The following is an 11,280-nucleotide window of genomic DNA, read 5'->3' as shown; positions in this document are numbered from 1 at the left end:
TTGCACTGGAAAATGGGGTGCATCTTTCCCTTTTCTCCTCCCTTGGAAGCAGAAGGAGTGGTTGCTGTCCTTATCTGGCCATGCCGCTGAAGCAGTCAGTTTCACCAACATCCAGAGATGAATTGCTGTTGTCTTTGGAAATTAAGGTTAAGGAGTTGGCCGCCAACTGTTTCTTAAGTGCATTGCTGAGAAGAAAACACAAAAGTGCATGTTAGATTTCCAAGCATGGGAAGAATGGATTGCTGCATAGTTTTGTGCTAGAAGCAAAAGTTCTTTATCATGAAAATGAGCTAATTGATCATTTGGAATTGTCATTGAAATGGCTAAATGGACTGCCCTAAATTTCGGGAGCGTTTTTCTGAAGTCTTGCTATGAGCTACTGCCAGATACAGGTGAACAAACGGCAGAATGAACAGCTGGAGAAGTGAATTCCAAAAATACAGTTTGTATTAATGCTGATGGATTAGTCCGTACAGACAAACACAAGCCGTTACCTGCAGACTCTGAATAATTGCCTGGTGCTTCAGAGAAGTAATGATAGAAGCAAGCTGTGTAAACTCTCAAATAGCTAAAACTTCACATATGCTTTATATGCAGGGGATAAAAGCGTAGCCATCAAAGGTTAATGGCATGTTTCAAACTTGTCCTCTGATTAAGAAATGACTTGAGTCCTATACAAACTGATTAAAACAGTGCAGATTAAAACTGTACTTTGCAATATTGCTGGTTGCATTTTCACTCAGTATTTCTTACTAAAATTTTCGATTTATTTGCATATAACAGCTAGGGGATAGTCAGAAGTTTATTTTTGTTTTCCACGTGTGTGTCTTGGGAAGTCAGTGTGCAAGGAATAGGACAAACAAATCTATTGGCTTTTTTGTTGTTGGTGGTGGTTCTTTTTTGTTTGCTTTTATTATTTTTTATTAGAGAAGGGAGTCAAAGCACTGATTTTATTCCAAAGGTTCCCAAGATGTAAATAAAAAATCCACTGGGGAAGAAAGAGAGAATTACAATCTGTTAGGTAAGTAATTTATGAGAAGTTATTTCCCTACCAGTAACAGGAAAAGGCCAGGACTGAGCGAAGGAGCACAGTCTGTACTGATCTGTCTCAGAAGGAGGAAAGAACCAGAAACAAACCCGCTGTTGATTGTTCTGTTTAGATTAGCAGTTCATAAAGCAGTTCATAAAGCAAAGTGAGCAGCTATTTTAAAGTGAGGAGTAAGCTTCAGTAAGCTCCAAGAATAACGCTCTAGGATAAAGGTGTCCCAAGCAATTAGTGAGCTAGACCTGTTAGGACTGATCCAGGTCATGCAGTCCAATTCTGTAAAAATGAATTAAAAAATAGCCCGTGTGTTGGAAGTGCACTGGAAACAAAGCTGGAGCAGCTCAGCAAGTTAGTGTGTTGGTGAGGTGCAGCTGGAACAAGAGTTGTTCAGAAGGATCACTGAGAAAGGAAGGTTTGCTTGTAGAGAGCTGCATACTGATGCTAGTCCTTGGCATTTTGAACTCCGTGGCTGCTGAGGTGCTCATTATGCAGCAGCCACAGAGACAGAGCAGGAAGCTGGGCAACTTGAGCAGTGAGCTTAGCCATCACCGTTAGGTGGCAGTCTAAAACAGCAGCAGCAAAACCAAATTCTAGCTCCTGGCTGAGATTTCTGGAGCAGCGCTAGAAACTTAGCTGCAATTCTCGGGTATAACTGGGGCTATTTTTTCAAAAAAAAAAAAATAGGTAATATATTTGAGCATTAACTGTTCTTCCTTGTTTTGGGGTAAGAGCTCCATGTCCTCATGTCATCATCTGCTTATGCAACAGAAACGCCACCCACATCCTAAATTCTGTCAGAGCGTTTATAGCCTCCCGTCACACTTCAGCACATCTCCTGGGAGAATCACCCCCTGAATATGCTGAAAGAAGTCAGTACCTGCTCTCCAAGGGGAGAGAGAGACTTCTCATGTTGGAGCTGGTCGGGGAAGTCCCACGGTCAGGGACACAAAGAGAGCAGTTTCCATTCCACCGTATAAACTGCGTTTACCTGAATCTAGGCAGTGGCTGGAACTGCTGTTTAGGAAATGGTAGCAATGGGCAAGTTGGGAAGAAGCTAAAAATCATAAAAATTTGATTAAACTATCAAAGCACTACTTCACTGGCTTAGAACTAGTTTTATAATTCTTTTCTGGATTGTAATGTAAGCATGTTCAAGTGTTTGTATACAGAATTCATCCATCCCAAGCATGGATAACAGGTCCTGTGAATTCCTGCTTGTGGCAACAGACAAGCAGTCTCCAATCTTGCTGCAAAATGATTATATAAATATATATATATAATTTTTTTTTAAAAGCATGTCCTAAATAATCTAGCATAAGTGCAAGATGCATGTGTTATCAGAAGTCTATGTATAGCTTTTCTGCGGCTGCTCATATCTTAACTAAGTTGGAATCATGAATTAGCCCAACAGAAGCTGTCCCCAGTACAGACTTGACCCGAAATGTTCCTAAACTTGTTCCTAAACTCGTGCCTCTCCATTGTAAGCTGACTGCTGGCGTCCCTCAGAGCAGCCACGAAGGCCGGATCAGGCCTTCTCCCGTCTCACCTCCCTGCCCTTCTGCTAAGGCATCACCAAGTAAAATGGGAAACTTTGCGTTTTCTCTCGTGCCTATTGCTTTTTTGTTGAATACAGATTATTTCTAAAAGAGACCACGCTCTCGTCTTCAGTTTAGTTCATAATCTAAGCTTGTGTACAGGTTCTCCAGTTTGGAGAGCTGAAATAACCCATGGCAAGTAAAGTCAGAAGACCTAGCAGGAAAGCTAAAATCATTTCTATATGTGGGTGTCAGGAAAGATAGTTGTGAGCAAACAGTCCACCACAAACCAATTTTTAGAAGGATTTCACCCCATACAGTCCCAGCACACCGTCAGGGATTCCTGCCAAGCCCCAGCAGCAGGCTCCTGTGTCAGAAGCAGCGGTGTGCTCGGGGGGTGTGAGGTGTTTGACACTGCAAAATGGCCTGGCTTGCGTCCGCAGGGATGGGAGATGTGCTGCAATGAGGACCTGCACTTGTTTCCTGTGAGTTTATTCACGTGTGTAGGAGCTTTAATGGGTTTCTTTCACAGGCGGCTGTGAAGGCCCTGCAGCAGGGCCTAGCGCTGGTTTGGCTGCTGCCGGCGTCCTGCAGCTGCCGTCCGCACGGAGTAGCGCTGTACTGCGAAGGGTTCAGAGAACATCCGAGAGAGAAACAAGTCTGAGGGAGTTGTGAGCTCAGCCTGTTTCACTCCACGTGCTGTGCAGGCCTGAGCACAATCTCCAAGTGCCTACAAGAACTAGCAGCAGGGTTAAGAGGAAGCCCCTCAAGCTACCAGACACCTGTGTAATTAATTTACCAGGTATGCTCATTCATGCTTAGAATTACCAGAAGCCTGGGGGTCTGTGATCCCTAGAAATGCTTAAATCAGGACTGGCTGTTCCTCAAAAGGAAACCTTAAAGCAGGTTGAAAGGCAGCCCAGTGGCACATGCAGTGCGGCAGAACATGGTGCCCGGTGACAGGACAGGAGGCGATGGCGTTGCAGGAGGTGTGTCTGAAGATCAAGAAATACTTTTTCAGCATTAGGGTGACCTAGCCCTGGCACAGGCTGCCCAGAGAGGTTGCAGTCTCCATCCCTGGAAATACTCAAAAGCCACCGGGACGTGGTCCTGGGCAGCCTGCTCTGGGTGGCCCTGCCTGAGCAGGGGGAGTCAGGCCTCCAGAGGTCCCTGCCAGCCTGTACTGCTTGTGATTTTGTGATCCCTCCCGGCCTTAGGATCTACTGACAGGATTTGGAGGTAGAACATCATTCCCTACTGAGCTTCCTTAAATTCTTATTTTTGTGAGATCAGCAGCAATACTGTTTCTCGGCATACTGACGTAAAACAGAACAGGATTTCATTCTGAATGGGCTCTAGTGCAGCCACTGATTACTTCCAAAAAGCACTATTCCAGTCGTGTGCTAACATCAGTTAAGGCCTGAACACATCCTCAGGAGTGGCTGGGGAATCCAAGACGCTTCATGGACAAGTTAGTATTCTCTAATTACAATTAACTCACGTAAGCCTGGAGCCGAGCTCTAGCAATCAAAACTATTGATTTCATTTTCTGCAAACATTCCTTATACAGCTAATATAGTATGACATTATCTTGTGTCACATAAATATTGTGCATAAGCTATACCATAAAAATAAAAGGAAATTATACCAGGGTGTTGCCTACATTAACATCATAGATAGAGTTTGCCACGTATATTACATGTCTTTAAAAACTAATATAAACTTCTGAAAAATAAGCCATCTTTTAGGTTGAGTAAAGGTTAAAAATTAATTACTTTGAAAATAACACTCTTGAAACCAGCTTCTTTAGCACATATTTACTCAGAAATTGGAGCTCTTAAGACCTTTTGATGGGTTCCTGTTGTGTTTGTGAGGTTAATCTTGAATACAAGCACTCTTATAATGAAGCTGGTTAAAAGTTAAATAAGGTTTGAGGCCAGCACAGAATACAAATACACATTTGCTGATATCATTACTCCTAATTTAGCTCCATCTCAGAGAATTCTTTGCAGCTTAAGGGTTTCCCTGTGCTCAAAATGCCATTTCTATTAGCACAGGGGGAGGAAGGTGGTCCTGGTCCGTGGTCGGCAGGAACAGAGTTGTGCAAGAGCAGCTACTTGTCAAAGGAACACAATCACATCGCTGTTTGGGGAAGGGATTTCTCTATGTTTGACTTCACTAAGAACTGAAACCATGAACAGCCTTCAGAAGCAAGAGCTTACCTGTTTAATGCCCGGAGATTCCCTGGCCTTGGCCTGGGTGCTCCTGTTGGTCATGGAGACAAGATACAACTTCTGAGGAGCAGCGGGCCTTGCTAGATTACAGTTCTCTAAGTCCAAAGCTCAACAGGAGCTGCCACTGCCACTCTCCGTTTGCTGGGTGGCAGGGGATTCCAGCCCCGTACCCAACTGGGAGGCCACACAGAACCTGCTGAAGGGACGGCCCCTACAGCAGAGGAGCTGGTCCTCCATCAGCTGACCACACGATCATCCTCCACAAGGAGCAGCATCTCCTCTGCCAGCAGGACTTGGTGTTCCACCAGGAAAAGTTTTCCCCAAAAGATTACTCTTCAAATCACATCAAATCAAATCAAACAGCATCACGTTGGAATGTCACTGCTCGCAGAGTTCAAGGCAGCACAGTTACCCTCTGAAGGGTGTGCACAAAGAAGTGCTTCCAGGGGTTCTGCTGAATGCTTCTCTCTTGCAGCCTGTGCCCTTCCCTGTAGATCCACTGGGGTTGCTACATCTAGCTGTGTTGTCTAAAAACAAAACAGGTAACTGTCACCATGGCTCCACCATGTCTTAATTTTGTGACTGATACATGCAGAACATACAGCTGCATAAAATGAAAACCTGGAATGAAGCAAATGAATGGGAGCCAGGGTCTTCTGAGCATCAGCAGAAGGCATCCCAAGAGTTCCCTTAATTGTGCTGGATTATTTCCTTACCTCTGCCAGATTTTGGGTAAAATGAATGCAGTGGTATTGCTCACATGAGAAAATTAACTGATGTTAAACCTAGAAACTAATGCTGAAGCATAGAAAGTGCTCCAGGTTTCAAGCACTAAACTTAAGATCTTATTGATTTGAATGTATGGGTACACTGTAATGAAGTAGTTTTGATTTTCAAGAGGAAATTACACTGTAAAAGTAGCACAGGAGTGAGATGGAAAACACTTTAACTGCAGCTACCCTCCTGAGAACACAAAACCCTCGGCTGCCCTTGGCAGCTGTCATTCTTCTGTGTCTCAGCACACTGCTATGCAAGGCCAGTCGCTGCCTAAGCAACAGGGAAACCTTGCCACGTTGAACTCGAGATGAAACCAAGCCTTATTTACAGTTACACCCAGTCACCACTGTGCACGGGAAGTGACTATAAAAATAGTTATGACAGGTCTTACAAGTCTTTCCTACCTGCCTGTAACAGTGCACGTTGTCTGCTTTGGATTGGATAAACTGCTGCAATGCCCCCACAGAGATGTAGAGCAGACCATTTTAAGGTTTGAAGGTGCCACTTCTGGACAGTCAGGGTCTTGGGAGCTCGATGGGCCTCTGTAGACTCTTGTAGGACCTGGAAATCTCGGAGATGAGAGGAAACAGCACAGCAATCCAGATGGTTTAGACAGACAATATCTTATAGAACAAAACCAACCAAACAAAAAGAAACAAACAAAAGTTATTAGTAGTCGCCCTTCTTTGAGCTGCTTGATTTGGTTGACTGACCAGGGCATTTTGTCCCATGACACACTCTGGGACTAACAGGACAGTCTCCACCAGACTGACAGATACCACAGCAGCAGAACTGGGCTGTTCTGAGTGGCAGCTGGAGGCCAGGCTGGCTCCCCTAAGACACTCCTCCTGGCTTTTTATTTATGCACTTGAAATTCTGTGGTGTCTGAACAATCACTACCCACCCTCTGCTCCTCGGTGGGCCTCCTGCGGGTGCTGGCTGAGAGCTGGGCGCATCACTCAGGCAGCACTCCACCCCGTACGGCCGTGAAAAGGGCAAGGGCTGAGTACACCTACAAGGTGGAAGATGATGTGAGCTGAGAGTTTCTGCTATCTGCATCACAGGTGGATGTTCACCTGCAGCATGAGTACACATATGGATGATACATCCCAAGAGCGACAGCGTAACATTTCTTTGCTCCAGCTGATCGGAACAGCCTGTCTCCGCACTAACAACCTCCTACACCGAGATCAAAACCCTCAGCTCTGAAACCTTGAGGCTATATTGCATAGATGGCTCTAGGTTCAGAGCAAAAAGCACTCTCTTCTTCTGTATAAAAATATACATCCAGTCAGCAAATGGACAGTTCCATATGAGACGAAGGTAGATCCAACGTGGGAGGAAAGACAGCATTTATGCACCAGAACTACAGCAGAGGACATAATCTTGCAGTTCTTCAGTCAATCCGAGGCACGCGTTAAAGGAAATGGCTGCAGTGAATCCACCCATTTCTGGCCAACACTTTTGTAATGCATTTGGACTCTTCTAGTCCTTCCTCCAAGGCAACATATATTTTTGCAATATTTTTAAGTATCATCCAGGACATGGTGTTCCAGTTCAGCATTTCTGATGTATCAATTAACTTGAGTGACTTGGAAGGCTTACCTTGAAGTTGTGCACATAATGTTGACATTAAAAAAGAAAATGCTGCCAGCATTTGTTGAAGTGCCAAAATGAAAGTGCTCTGGTCAGGCTCACACCAGCCACCTCATTGTTCCCATCCTATCTCACAGGATAATCAGAAAGTGTCTAGGCGATTCTCCACCCTTTCCTCATTTTCTCTGCAGGGAAGCATGAGATCAGCAGCTTTCTCCTTTTGTTCATTTTGTCCTTTTCATGAGTGGTATTTGTTTTGATTTAGTGGAATTCATTTTCTTAAATAGGAAAAAATATATATCCTGGGGTAGAATACAAGGACACCTGCAGCCTAGGGAAGCTGCCTCTTGAGACCCCTCTATGGCCAAATTTACTCTACAGAGTCATTATCAGCACTTACATCTTAGGTTTAAATCTTAGGTTTTTGCTCCGAATTGCATTATAGAAATTTCCTCCTGACAGTGGAGGCTGCACAAGGAGACTAACTTGGCTGGGCTAAAGAAAGCCTTTGTGAATGCCACCTTCGTGATTAGCAGGTTTGTAATTGCTAATTTGGTATTCCAGTGTTTAGTGATGGCCCTGGAAGCAGGAGCTGTTAGTGGTATAGAAATGTTTACGTTCACCTCCCAGCTAGCTTAGTCATCATTCAAAGACCTAAGCCTGCTGCTTCCAGGAAATTAAATCACTTCTCATAACACATAAATAAAAGGAACACAAATAGCAACCGAAAGAAAGATTTAAGAGTCAAAATTCTAACAAAATAGGAAGCACAAAATAGGAAACAAAAGAAGAAGTCTGGATAACTACATAAGCATTCAAGTAAAATCTATTTTGGGACTGTTACTCTCCCATTTCACAGAGTTTGGTCACCATTCCAGGTCAACATCTTTACATCTGTAAAGTTTTCAGCAATGCCAGATGACAAACAACGTACAGCTTGTATTAATTTCCTCCTTTAGAAATCGTGAATTGTACCTCTACCTATCAACAACACAAGTACTAGCCACAGGAAAACCTATGGGACACAACTTTGGTGGTGCAGAATTCCTTTTTTAAAGCTTCCCTTGTTTTACTCACGCTAATTGTGATACCTGGGTTATCCTGCCTTGCTTTCCTAGCTGTATAACAAAGGGGCTAATGACACAAATTAATGGGATAAGAGCTCTGGCCACAAGCTAATTCACACTATTCAAGGCAAGACAGGCCAATGAGAAAAGTGCCTGGAGTGTGCCACGGGTAACCACGGTTCTGGTAGCACAAGGTGTACTTTTAACGACTGGCAGAACAACAAAAAGAAAGAACTTGAGGTCAAATTGATTCCCAGACACGAATATCAAGCACTGACTTTAACAAAAATTCTTTGGTACATCTAATGGCAGAATGACACAGAGAGTGATGTTTCCATTGTGATCCACTTTTTCAGCCTCAGAGGTGCCTGTCGCTGCTACCCTCCTGCACTGCCTCATTTCACAGATTCCCATTATTTTCTGTCTTATTTCCAACCATTTTCTGAAGAGTCATTTTCATTCTTCTCTCAAAGCTGCTACGAAGTATAGCTTACATATGCAGAATAATATGAAGAGATTAGCAAAAATGACCAATTTCCAACTCTTAAACTTTTCTGTGTTCATCTTTTAAACCACATTTGGATCTACAGTAATAGCTAGCTTCCAGTCTCCTAATGTCGTACTCCTTCCCTCCCTCCCTGGTAGATACCCACCATCCACGTGAGGATTTAAGAAAGGGAGCCAAGGCAAGCTTTCAGCCCTCTGGCAGTACCACAGGCTCCTGCACGGAGCAGAGAAGTGTTCCACAGAGCAGTGCCTAGGACTCTCTGCCTATGGGTTTAGTGCGTTTCTTTGCATGCCATGAGGGATTACCCTGTGGATTATCTTCAGATACATGTAGCAGACGTAATTCACCTTTTAATCCATATTTAGCAAAAGCCTTTCAAGAAAAAGAAAAAAAGAAAAAACGTCAGTATCTGTTGCTACATGACTTCTACTGAATTCACAGTGCACTCTGCATGAGTTTCTGAAGCGTCGTCAAGTCCCTTTAGACATTTACATGACCTAGGCTGAACCTAGTGGACTAGAAGTTCTATAACCCTTCTGGTCAATAGTTCTTCCTTGGATTAGCTTCCCACATCTACTGAAGAAAACATGTCTATGAGATTTAGGGAACACCACAGAGATGCAAAGAGTACCTGATCAGATTTGGTATGCATGAGATTTCAGCAATTATGTCAAATTAGGGCCAGGTTTTCAAATTCTAGATCCAGTTAATAATATGCAGTAATCTATCAAAGCAAATTAGGCTCTTTATATGTCTAAGCATCTAATTTGCATGTGCAATCAAATATGTAAATACTAATGGTCTCAAACGGATTTCTTTTCTCATTCTCATGATAAATGGGAGACTGAATTATTCCCAGTTGAAAATTTCACCCTGGTCATTTAAACACATCTAGGGCAGTTGTAGCATATGAGCTATTGCAGCTTGATATGAGCCTGTTGTATTTTAATCCTACTCAACGCTTCCAAATATGTGATCTCTGTTAGGTTCCCTGCAACTTCAGTGATTTGGAGTAATGTTCCTCATGGCCCCATCTGTCATGGAGCACAGTTTCTAAACACATTATTACAGCTCAGCACATTCACTTCAGCCAGGGCACCCAGAACAGCTACTGAGGTCCTTGTCCCAGCCTGAAAAGCAAAGGAAACTGCTGTAGTTATTTGTGTCCAAAAACGGAAGATGTGCAGTGAACAAGGCAGCCAGGGGATGAGATGGGATGTTTTTGTTACCAAGGCAATCAAATACCACTTTGGGGAACTGGATTCTGTCATCACATTTGCCACATTCTTCCTTTTGCTATGATTTAAGTAATTTAAAACAAATGGTTTGGATGTGTTGACAGGTCAGTATTTCAAAGGCTAACTTGAACCTAGGAAGTCTCTATGGCCAGTAGAGAAGGACAGATTCCTCCAGAGGTGATCTGAAATCTCAAGTTAGACACTGCTCCAACCAGTGTTTCTCAACATGGACCATGGAACATCTGAATGTGACTTGTAAAATACATTAAATTACAATAGTAATTTAAACATGTTTAAATTTGGGCTATTCTTTGTTCCTTTATTTGCACATTTATATCTTCTTATAATTCGTACTAATACTTGCTGCCTATTTTGAAAAAAATAAAATAAATAAAATCCTAAGCTTACTTTACACATTTAGCTGTCATAGTCTTCTAGTCCCCTGTAATTCTAAATGTTCTTAGTCCTGAAGTTGCTCCATCACTGCTTTTAATTTGGCCTTGTCTCTTGATGTGTTGTGCTTGAATCACAGCTGAATAATTGGTCTCAGCACCGAGCACGAAAAAAAGAATATCAGGAAAAGCAAATTAGTCCATCCATTACAGCAGGTACAGTCTGCTAATGAAATTGTGGACTAGAAGCTCATGTCCTTGTAGCTAATGTGAAGGTTCATTAAAGAATAGGGCATAAATTCAGCTTTTTATTCAGCTGAGCCTGTAGCTTTGAACAGATGACTTCCAAAACTCATTCCTATGATTGCAGAAGTAAAAAGCAAGTTAAAAAGCCTTTGGAAAACAAAATATATTTTAATTGTCAAATTAGGAAGCCAATATTTAGTATTTTAAGCTTAGAGGGACAGATATTGCACTTACTCTATAAAATGATCAAATTAATTCAGTGAAACTGAATCATCTCAAAAACTAGAAGTTTCCATACAAGCTTAGATATTTCTTTTAAGTTTGCAATCCTAATGATCATAAAATTTCTCAGCTATTCTAACAACAAATATGCTTTGTTTGGATGAAGACTATCTCTGTGACAAGCATCTGAGTAAAACATGCAAAAAATACCGACTTTACGACGTTTTCATTTAAGGGCAAGCTGAGTAGGTCGCTTCAGTGGATGACCATAAAGTGCACTGAAAAACTCATTTTCCCTTCTTTCTCCTTTCATGTCCTTACAAGATGTACTGTCTTAGGAAATAATACGTTCACGAAGCCTCAGGAGGTAACTCCTAGCTGAGACAGGAACAGCTGTAGTACCACCAGAAAGGGAAGGAT

The 11,280-nt window shown here is 42.7% G+C and overlaps 1 long non-coding RNA gene across 1 annotated transcript in view; it reads right to left on the bottom strand.

Moving 5' to 3' along the window:
• The window catches only part of LOC310895868, a 10,727-nt gene extending 1,764 nt beyond the window's left edge, over positions 1-8,963 (bottom strand). The window contains exons 1-2 of the long non-coding RNA XR_014581011.1: positions 5,996-8,963; positions 1-5,341 (exon numbers count right to left, since the gene is read on the bottom strand). The exon at positions 1-5,341 is cut by the window's left edge and continues 1,764 nt beyond it. This is a non-coding gene — a long non-coding RNA (uncharacterized lncRNA). The remainder of the gene's footprint in view (positions 5,342-5,995) is intronic.
• Between the last annotated feature and the right edge of the window lie 2,317 nt (positions 8,964-11,280).

This window comes from Anser anser (genome assembly GCF_964211835.1).
Source record: "Anser anser genome assembly, chromosome: 2".
Classification (NCBI taxonomy): domain Eukaryota; kingdom Metazoa; phylum Chordata; class Aves; order Anseriformes; family Anatidae; genus Anser; species Anser anser.
Note: the sequence above shows the minus strand (reverse complement) of the source record. Positions and strands in the feature narration are given on the sequence as shown.